The following is a 9,975-nucleotide window of genomic DNA, read 5'->3' as shown; positions in this document are numbered from 1 at the left end:
TTCAAGCTCCTTTTCTGGTTAAAGTGAGGCTTGTGGTATTTTCCTGGCACCTTGCATGCCTTAAAGCAGCTTGAAACCTTCAGCTGGTAGATTGTGTAAAAGATTTCAAAAAGGACTTAAACTTTCATTTGTTACTAGGTAGTGCCAGCACTGGGAAACATTATGTTGCTGCTTGAGTAGCAAGGACAGCACTACCCTGGGTTCCTTCTGGATGGACAAGACATGTCCCAAACTAGACAGATTTTTTTACAAGAGAGAGGATGATCCAAACACCATAATTATTTACACTTACTCAGCACAATCAGGAGGACATTAGAAGTTTTATTACTTGACATCTTGATAAGACCTTTTTATTTCTTTTATAATTTTGTGTTGGGTTTTGTTGGATCAGTTCGCATTCTGCTGCCAGACAAGAATGGTTGGTTAGACACTTGGGACAAATTATGAACGTCTAAGGAAAAAGCAGGCATTTTAAAAGGAGGGCATATTTAGTGATGCAACTTGGAAGTCTGATCCTCAGTGAGTCCCCTTCGGCAGAAGGGATTGCAGCCATGTGCATTTCCACAGGCAGTGTCACCTACAGACAGGGCATCGAGAGAGAAACTGTCATAACAGCAGGTCCTTCTGCCATCTCTCCACACTCTCCATCCCACAGCTCTCTGGTGCTGCTTGTCTCAGTACAAACAGGATGAAATGGGCAAAACTGAGTTTGGTTTTAGGTTTTTTCACCACTTCCCGCAAAAGGGGAGAAAGGACAAAAGCAGCCAGTGCCTCGGTCTGTAGCAGCACAGGAGGAAACCAGAAGCAACCTCGATCCTTGCAGTCTGGATGGTTAAACAAAAATATAGAGGAAAATATCAGGATGAAGAAAACAAATGGAGCTGACACATTGTATAAATAGGTCTTCAAATGTCATGCATGGCTGGAACAAAGATGTTTTGTTCCAAAGCAAGAGACAGCTTGAAATGGCTCAGTAATACACATTGAGAAGTTTGCTTATTTGGAACAGAGCTCTTCTAATGAAAAGGTTAATTGTGTTGCAATGGAAAAGAAAAAAGGCATAGCAGAGGCCAGGCCTGCACTCCTCACCCTAACAAAATTTCCCACTGGTTCAAAGTGAAGACTTTCTATCACAAATATCACAGATCTGAACTACTAACATTCCAATAAATTATACAGTAGATATATTCACAGGTCAATAAGAATAACTAAATAAACCATACATTCCAGCAGCACTAATCCCACTGGCTTTTAGGCAAGTTGCAGCAGCATCCAGAGAGAAACATGGTACTCAACTCAGCCTGAAGCAGGGAAGTTTCCTTGAGCAGGCACCAATCACCAGTACTCAGGGTCGGCACCAAGACATCTTCACTTGCTATTGGCTTTTTCATTTTGAAACTGCAGCATTTTATTCACTTTTCCCAAAACGATTCACTCACAAGTGAAGTGAAGAAATGGCAAATAACACAATGGGCTTTTGAAGGCTGCAAAGGGCTGCTGTAATTACCCACAGGGCTGACGCTTTGTCTGCAACTTCTCCAGCTTTTTGACAGCAATCTGAGCCCTTTCACATGTGGAAGTTTTCTCCTGTGCCTCAAACCCTTGATTTCCTGTCTGCTGGCACACTGGATGAGGAAAGCTCCCTTATCTGTCACCCCAGGGAAGGTACAAGCATCAGTCCCCAGTCCAGAGTTGTACACCTTATCCCCAAGTGGTCCTGGCAGGTCTAAAGCCACCCACATCCTCACCAGTACTACTCCACTGACTGTTGTGGAGTTACTCCAGTTTCATAGGCACGTAAATAAGTATATTGAACCTGTTTACTTTCCTAGCAATATTCACATACAATTAGAAAGACTGAATCCTTACACAATCCCCCTACACTTTCTATTTCTGTTTCATAGAATCATAGTGTGAATTGGGTTGGAAGGGACCTTAAAGATGATCTCATGCCAACCCTTCTGCCATGGGCAGGGATGTCTTACACTAGAGTAGGTTGCTCAGTGCACAACCTAACATGTCCTTGAACAGTTCCAGGAATGGGGCATCACCAGCTTCTCTGGGCAACCTGTTCCAGTGTCTCACCAGCTTCACAGTTAAGAATTTCTCCCTAATACCTAAGTCTACCATCTTTCAGTTTGAAGTCATTCTGCCTTTTCCTATCACTACATGTGTTTGTAGGAAGTCCATTTCCAGGTTTTTTGTAAGTTTTTAGGTACTCTTTAAACACTGGAAGGCTGCTCTGGGTTCTTCCTGGTGCCTTGTCTTCTTCTGGCTTTAATAACCCCAGTGCTCTCAGCCTGTCCTCACAGGAGGGGTACTCCAGCCCCCTGATCATCTTCATGTGTTCTGGGGTTTCCAGAGCTTTAACACATTTCATTGTACTCTGATCATGTTACTAATTCCTCTTTTTTTCCCACTGGCACTCAACCACAGCTTTCTCTTCTTTGACTGTCTTATGACTCCCACATTAAACTCTGGCTTCACAGATGCTGTAAACATGTCCCATAATTCTTATTTCACATTAAAATCATTCCCCTCCAAGATCCAGACAGGGGTCAACAGGCATTTCTTGCTAGCATACAGTATTATTTTTAACAGCAGTTTCAATCTGAGGATTAAAAATTTCCTTTAAAATCTCACAGCTTAGAGATCAGTTTTGGATAACTCTGTATTTTGAAAGATACAGAGACTCCTTTCCTGCAGGACTAGGCAAGCTCTCTGGGGATGAAAGTGGCTGCACAGACAGGGCAGGATGAAGATCTCTCAGTACCCCATCTCTCGCAGTGTCCCGCAGTTGAGAAAGGAAGGAGTAGACTAAAAAAGCAAACTGGGAGTGGTATTTTCCCTGAAAACCCCACCCCAGATCCAACAATTTGCAATTCAGAACATTCTGAGCCAGATGTTTTATCAGTGTCCAACAGTCCTTGGCAGGTCTGTCTCGCTGGGAAGGTACCCAACATCCTCCTTTGTGAATTAGAGCTCCCCTGAACTCTGGGCAATTTAATTCTGTGCAATGCAAGCAAGAGCTTCTCTGCTGGCACTGAAACTCCATTTCGTCAGTGGCCTACTCATTCCCATGTCCCGATGAGTTGCCAGATCTCCTCCACCTTCATAGTCCACGTGGATCTGTCCAATCTTAGGAGCTCTTATATATCTCACTATCCATGTGCCTTTTCTCTCTCTTCCAAATGGACCACATTCCTCCAGAGGGGAATGTGTCCCCATTAGGATGCTGGATTGGAGCAAACCCTGGATTTCCACAGAAGACCATCAATATTTTCCTTTTTGTTTTCCGTTCTGTTTTCAGGAATTCCTTTCAGGTGCTGGGTGGGGAACTCATCAGAAACATGACTGCAGAGGCAACATGCTGTTGTGTGTCCTTTTGGGAATCTCCTTTATTTAACACAGAACTTTTGCCAGCTCTCAGGTCTGAACCTGACTAACTCCAATTGTGTTGGTCTATACAAGTTATCACATGGCAGCCAAAATAATATTTCTTTTTACTGAGATATAACCATTGTGTGCAGTCACCGTGGAGCCAGAAGGCATTGCCCCAAGGCTGGGCCACTGTGCTGTGCCCACAGACACCCACCTCCCAGAGCTGTCCATGTGTGGAGACCCCAAGTCTCCACGTTTGAGGCACACAGAGTGACTTAGGAACATGTCTTGTCTCATTGCACACAGGAAGGTAAAGGGATCTGATCCTCTGGGAGTGACCCAGAGGGCTGCCTTAAATCAAAAATGGTCATAGACAATGACCTTCTCAAAAAGTAATTACAGATGGAAAGGATGTGGCAGTAGCTTAATAACAAGCAACAGTGACCAAGTGCCACTGTACACAAGGGGATCAGGGAGAAGCCAAAATGTGGCACACGCTGCCCGCCCCCAAGCTGAGATGATCAATGGAAAAGGGTTTCTGTCAGGCAAGGAAGCAACTGTGTAAATGCAAAAATGTATCCAAAAGGGAAAGTTTCTGTGGCTTTCACGTGGACCTGGTGCATACCACAAGGAAGAAATGAAGACACTCCAATGGGCTGTTTGGGAGGAGCTGAAGAAAGGATGGCAACAGATTTTTTTGGTGTTTATCTAGGACATCAAATTCTGCTTACAGCAAGTGTTTTCCTGTCAAGGATATCTGGTTTCATTTCAGCTACAAATGTGAACCTCATTTAAAAACCCAGAGCAAGTCAGCGATAACAATGCATTTTTGCAAGGAGTATGGAAACCTCCCTCTCTGATTCTGACAACTGGTGAAACAAAATTTGGAATACTTAGAAAAAGTTATCCAAAACCTTGGAGTTTTTTCTGTTAGTCTATTAAGGACTTGGTAACAGCTTCAGCTGACTTCTTAGTGTCAGTAGCAGGTGACTGTCATAGGACAATGCAGGTAAATCTCAGTAGTAGGCTGTGGTTTGTATTTGACTGTCAGTGAGTGTATATTATGTGCTAGCCTGAAAGAGTGAAGGACCTCTGTGTCATACCTTCTCTTTGGGATAGCTGCTCTGGGAAGATTGTTTTAAATACCTTTAAATCTTTGTCTGTTCTTCTAGAATAGATGTAATATTGGCCACATTTTATGTAAACAAATCTTATAGATTTTTCTTACACGACATTGGTAACCTGACATAACATTCCCCTACATGACATGCCTTTTTGCAGAAAGTGAAATAATGCACAGCTTAAAATTGTTTCATCTCATCTGAAGGACAAATGAAAAGCAGGAATGTCCAGAGTTGAGGCCACAACAGTGTTATTGTGTTTAGGTCATGAAAGTTCCTTGAAAATTTCATGTATTGGCTTAACCTGTCTCATGATAAATCATAAATCTCCCCTATCTTCTTTGATAACCACAGACTCAGAAGTTTACTTTAGAATTAGATTGTGTGAAGATTTTTAAATAATTATGATAAAGCCTTGTTTAAAAATAGGTGATCCCACATAGTCTTAGTCATGCTTATGCACCTCTTCCAATGTTGTAAGTCATTAAATAGGATGGCCACTATGTAGTTTTACGGCTGAGTCTGCTCTCTGCTGCTCATTTAATTGTGTTTTATTGTTAGCTCTTCTCAAACTGTCATCCCTTATATGCTTTCTGTAACACACATCCATCCCCCTAGTCCCACTCATCATTTGGTACTATTGCATCTTCTTTAGCCTGTTGATGACATTTATAGCTGTTTTTTCCCAAGAAACAGCATATTTTTAAAACAGGGCCCCTTTTTAGTGCTTTGGCTCAATAATTTCTCTCACACTAGAAACGGCCCAGCTGATGTCTTGATCTTTATATCCATTCCCATCCAAGAAACATAAGCAGCAGTGAAAACTCAGTGTAGTGATTCCACCTTTCTTCAGGAGCCTCCATGGAAAAGCCCTTTCCAGCTCTGCTCAGTAACACAGATGCAAAAGCTGCATGTGCTGTGGTCCTCTGACCTCTGCCACCCTCCCTGAGCATAGGCACTGTAACCATGGGCAATGAGGCCATCCCAGTGCAGAAATGCAAACATTTGTCCACATTCACACCCAACAAACACCACCAGTGGCATGACACTGCAAACTGGTGCTATGTAAATGTGTAGTGGCTTCCATTGCATACAGGATTTACTGATGCTACAGGACTGTCCATACAAAGTCTAGAACAGAATAGAACAGCCTAGAACTGAATATTTTCCACTGGAAGGGACATACCATGGTCATCTATTCCAACTGCCTAACCACTTCAAGCCTGACCAAGTTAAAGTAAGTCCTCTTAGTCAGATCCAAAGAATAGCACACAAGATCAAGGGGAGAGATGCCGGTTCAGTGATTACCAGACTCATTTAGACCTGCAGGGATTCATGCAGACAACTGTTTAGCAAGAAGAAACAAGCAAATACTCTGCTTCTTGGACTTTTATGCATTTCCACAGACAAATATTTTAAGAAGAACAGAAAAGATTGATTGTTTTTCCTATGCTTTTTCAAACTCAGCAGTTTGCTTCTCCATGAGAAGAAGTCAGCTCAGCAAAGCAGAAACCTTTTGTGATAACTCATCCGTTCAGCCAACGCTTCCTATGGCAAGCAATGAAGGGAGTTCAGCTCCCCTCTCCCATGGATCTCACTCAGCATGTCAGGCTATACAACAAAGCTGAAACGAAGTGCTCTGGCATTGTAGAGAAGAAGTATCCCACCAGGTTTTTTAAGAAATCTTCAGCTACCAGCTTGTGGCACTGCATTTCCAATACTAGTCTGCAAGTATGTTGTGTCCATCCTGACAAGTCCTGTGATCAGTCAGCTGATGAGATGCTAATAAGGGCATACACATACACACTTTCTGGGACATGGTGAGACTGAAGACAAAGGCAAAAAAAGCTAGTCCCTTCTGATAACTAGCAGCTACAGAACCCTACTGCTGAAGACAGTGGAAGATAGCAACAACTCTTACATCATCAGTTTAAGAGGAACAAAATCACTGGAAAAGATAGTCCTAAGATTGCATTGTCACACAATTTTAATTTTATAACCCATGTACTTTCTAATTGTTCCCCAAAGGCCTAACTCTTGCTCTAGTCTGCCTATGTTGCAAAAACTGCTCAGCAAATGGGACAGATGAGAGTGCAGGGAGAAAGCAGAAATGTGCTTGGAGCTGGGAGGCTGAGCTGCAATACCACTATTTCAATCCAGTTGAAAAAAAACTATTTTTTTGAGATCTTACAGAGAGCAAAGCATGTGTGTTTCCCAACCTCGGCAGGGGTCTGGTTGAGAGGAGCCCATTTCAGTTGCTGGAGCTCTGCACATCAGCTTTGCAGATTTGCCAGCCCCCCTGCAAGATGGCCTGCAACATGTGTACACATGGTATCTGGCAACAATAATTCAGTGAAAATGAAAAATGCTTCTCATTCATTGCAAACAAATGGGTACAGTGCAATCCCAGGCAAACTTTCCCAAAGCAGGCAGCTTTCTGGATTAAAAAAGAACAGAGCGAAAAAAGAGTGTAGGGGCCTGGAGCACCCCGACAGGAAATGCGTGGGAACGGTTACTTCAAAGAGTGGAGTACATATCTAGAAAAAGAACAAGTTTCCAAACGCAACCTTTGCTTTCTGGTCTGAGAAAGCTGAGCTTTTCCCGTGGCCAGCACAGGCGGTTGCACCTGCACTGACAGGGCTGCAAACCATGGCCACCATCACTGCCCTGCTCATTGCTTATCACCAAGTTATTCCCAAAACAACCACTTCTGGCATTCTAAAGCCCAGTGACTCTGCACATCTGGGCATCTTCTGAGAAATAAACAGGTCTTCATTTACTGCCAGGTTTCTTCCTTGCAGAGGCTTCGTCTACCAGAGCTTGTGGTACCAGCACTCAAGGCCACTGAAGAAAAAAACCCATGGGAGAAACCTTAGAGGACAGTCCCAAAGCTCATCTACACTGGCATGTTCCAAATGAAGGCATCAGAGCCATGACAGTGAGTAACAGTTGACACAGCTCAGAGCCATACGGCCATAAAAATTTTGAGGAAACCAGCTTGTCTCTATCTGCATCTACACTTTTACTTAATGGTCCTCCTCAACCTTTGCTGATACAGGACTGACAACTATTCAGAAAAAGGTTCAGCATCTAGGTGGAAAAATGTGTGGCATATGTACCACTCCTAAGCATGAAAAAGCTTTAGCACTTAACACAGGTGAGCAAATAAATCACCTTTAAGAAACATAGGACAGGAAATTCAGTTTGGCTTTGGATTGTATCTGGTGTGAAAGCTAAGGCACATCAGTATGTGTGGATAAAATTTAATTCTCCCTTTACTTTCAGCATACCTGTATTTTTTTTTACATGTCAACGATGTACAGCATTCATAAGTTGTCTTAGCAAAAGGACCTCAAGGCAAACATAACCAATTTCATAGCCAACAACCAAATGCTAACATCAATAGCTCATCTGATCTCTCCAAATCAATCATAAACCTATAGATTCACTGTAGCACTTCTATTATCATTGGTTTAAAAGCTATGAATGGGCTTTCCTGAAGATTTACAGGGAATAACATCTGGTGGCAACATCACCTGGAACTCTAGACAGGAGAGGTCTGCTTGAGAGTTGTTTTGCTTTCCCTTGTAAAAGCTCTGTTGTGTTTACTTCACTAAAGTTTAACTTGGCTATGATTTCATGACTCCTGAATTCATGCAGCCCCTCGGCCAAGCCATAGAATAGCAATTCAATAAAGATGAGTGACATCATTAACCCAATACAGTAGCTATTCAGATGTACGCTGTGGTCTCCTTACATAATCACCTAATTTTAGCCACTGAGAGAGCCACATACAGTGCCACAGTGTATTATGAGCTCTGAATAACTGCCTAATATTCAGATGCTTTTTCCAAGGTTATTTTATTTCTCTGAGTTTTAAAATTATTTCCTTACACAGGTCTCTAGGTGCTATTTTCCCCTAAGCAAACCCTCACTTCAAAACCTGTTCAAGGCTTCTGCTGCTCCTGATCACTTTGACACATCATTAGCTGGTCATTGCAGTTGTAATAGTGCTCATGGCACTACTATAAGCCAGGACCTTGGGATTTTATAATGACTGTCAACAGGAACAGACGTAGAAAACAGTAAGTTGATACAAGCCTTAATTCAAGCACCAGACACACACATGCTCAACTAAAACCACTTGGTTTGCTAAAAGTAGCTGTTTCTTGTAGTTTTACAAAATATCTATGAAAATACTTTTTAAACAAGAAATATTTTCATCCAAGGACTTTTTTTTTTTGCTAGGTTCTAAAACAGTAGCATCAGTTAGCCCTCTACCCTGCAATCTATCAAGAACAAAAAAGTGCATATTAACGCCATTTATTGGTACAAGCTTCAGATACAAGTTAAATGTGGTAGCTTCGACATGCCAGCAGTAGTGTTGGAAATCCCACAGATGGCTGTTCCACTTTGGAAAAAGAAGAAGGCAGGGCTTTCATTGCTGGAATCCCAGGCATGATGTGCACCCAGGTGCTGTGCACACCTTCCAAGTTATGTATTATGCACAGTGCACACTCAGGCTCCACATATTACTTACAAACCCAACAGTCCTCTTTCATCCAATTTACCTTTCTTCAGCATTTTTTTCTGACATTTTTACACAACTATGTTCTAGCACTGAGAATTGTACCTTCATAGTCCTCCCTTTTTCTGGAGTGTTTTTCATCTAAATGACTTAACACACTAAATCTCAGAAGTTCTAATTGCTAATTGCTCAGAGGTTCCTCTGCTTGTGGGAACTTACTGAAAAGAGGTTGACAGATTTATCTGCACTTACAGAAAAGCAAAGACACAAGACTCTCCACAGTGCTCATATCAAGACACTTTACTATGGAGCATGCAGAAGGAGATGTTGATTCACTTGTTACAATCCCCAAACCACAGTTCTGCTAATCCCCACCATCTCCGTACTGGACATTTGACTTTCCCTCTCGGCACACTCTCCTTCACTGCAGCCCAGAGCTGTTATTCAGTCAGGAGAGCTGGCAGCTGGTCCCTGTCCCTTGTGCAGTGAACTAGCTCACCACAGAGATATGCTTGCATTGTGCTGGTGCAGACTCACTTCTTCCACTTTGCAGCGCTATGATCTGCAGACATAACTCTGGCCCGGCCTTCCATCCAGTTAAAACTAGTGTCTTTGTGACAATTTCTGGAAAAACAAACATGCTAAAACCCAAGGCAACATCCTCTGTTGGCTTAAATCTTGGCAGCTCCTTGACGTTCATTTCCATTAGCAGAAGTGCTGGCTCCTGAATTCCAGTTCACTCTGTGCTACTGGCACAATATTTTTGATTGTGGAGTGAAACAAATCATGTTAATGTTGGGAGCTGAATGTTGTGCTACAGAGGACAATTAGCCCAGCACAGACTTCCCCACCCCTCCCCCCCAACATTGACTCTATGTCTGGTGATGCCATGGTAATTGACAATAAAAATTTTCCACGTGGCAAATATTGACTGGAAAAATACCT

The sequence above is a fragment of the Manacus candei genome, unplaced genomic scaffold (genome assembly GCF_025592945.1).
Source record: "Manacus candei isolate 608988 ecotype Guabito, Panama unplaced genomic scaffold, ASM2559294v1 h1tg000152l, whole genome shotgun sequence".
Taxonomy (NCBI): Eukaryota; Metazoa; Chordata; class Aves; order Passeriformes; family Pipridae; genus Manacus; species Manacus candei.
This window is presented reverse-complemented; position numbering follows the sequence as displayed.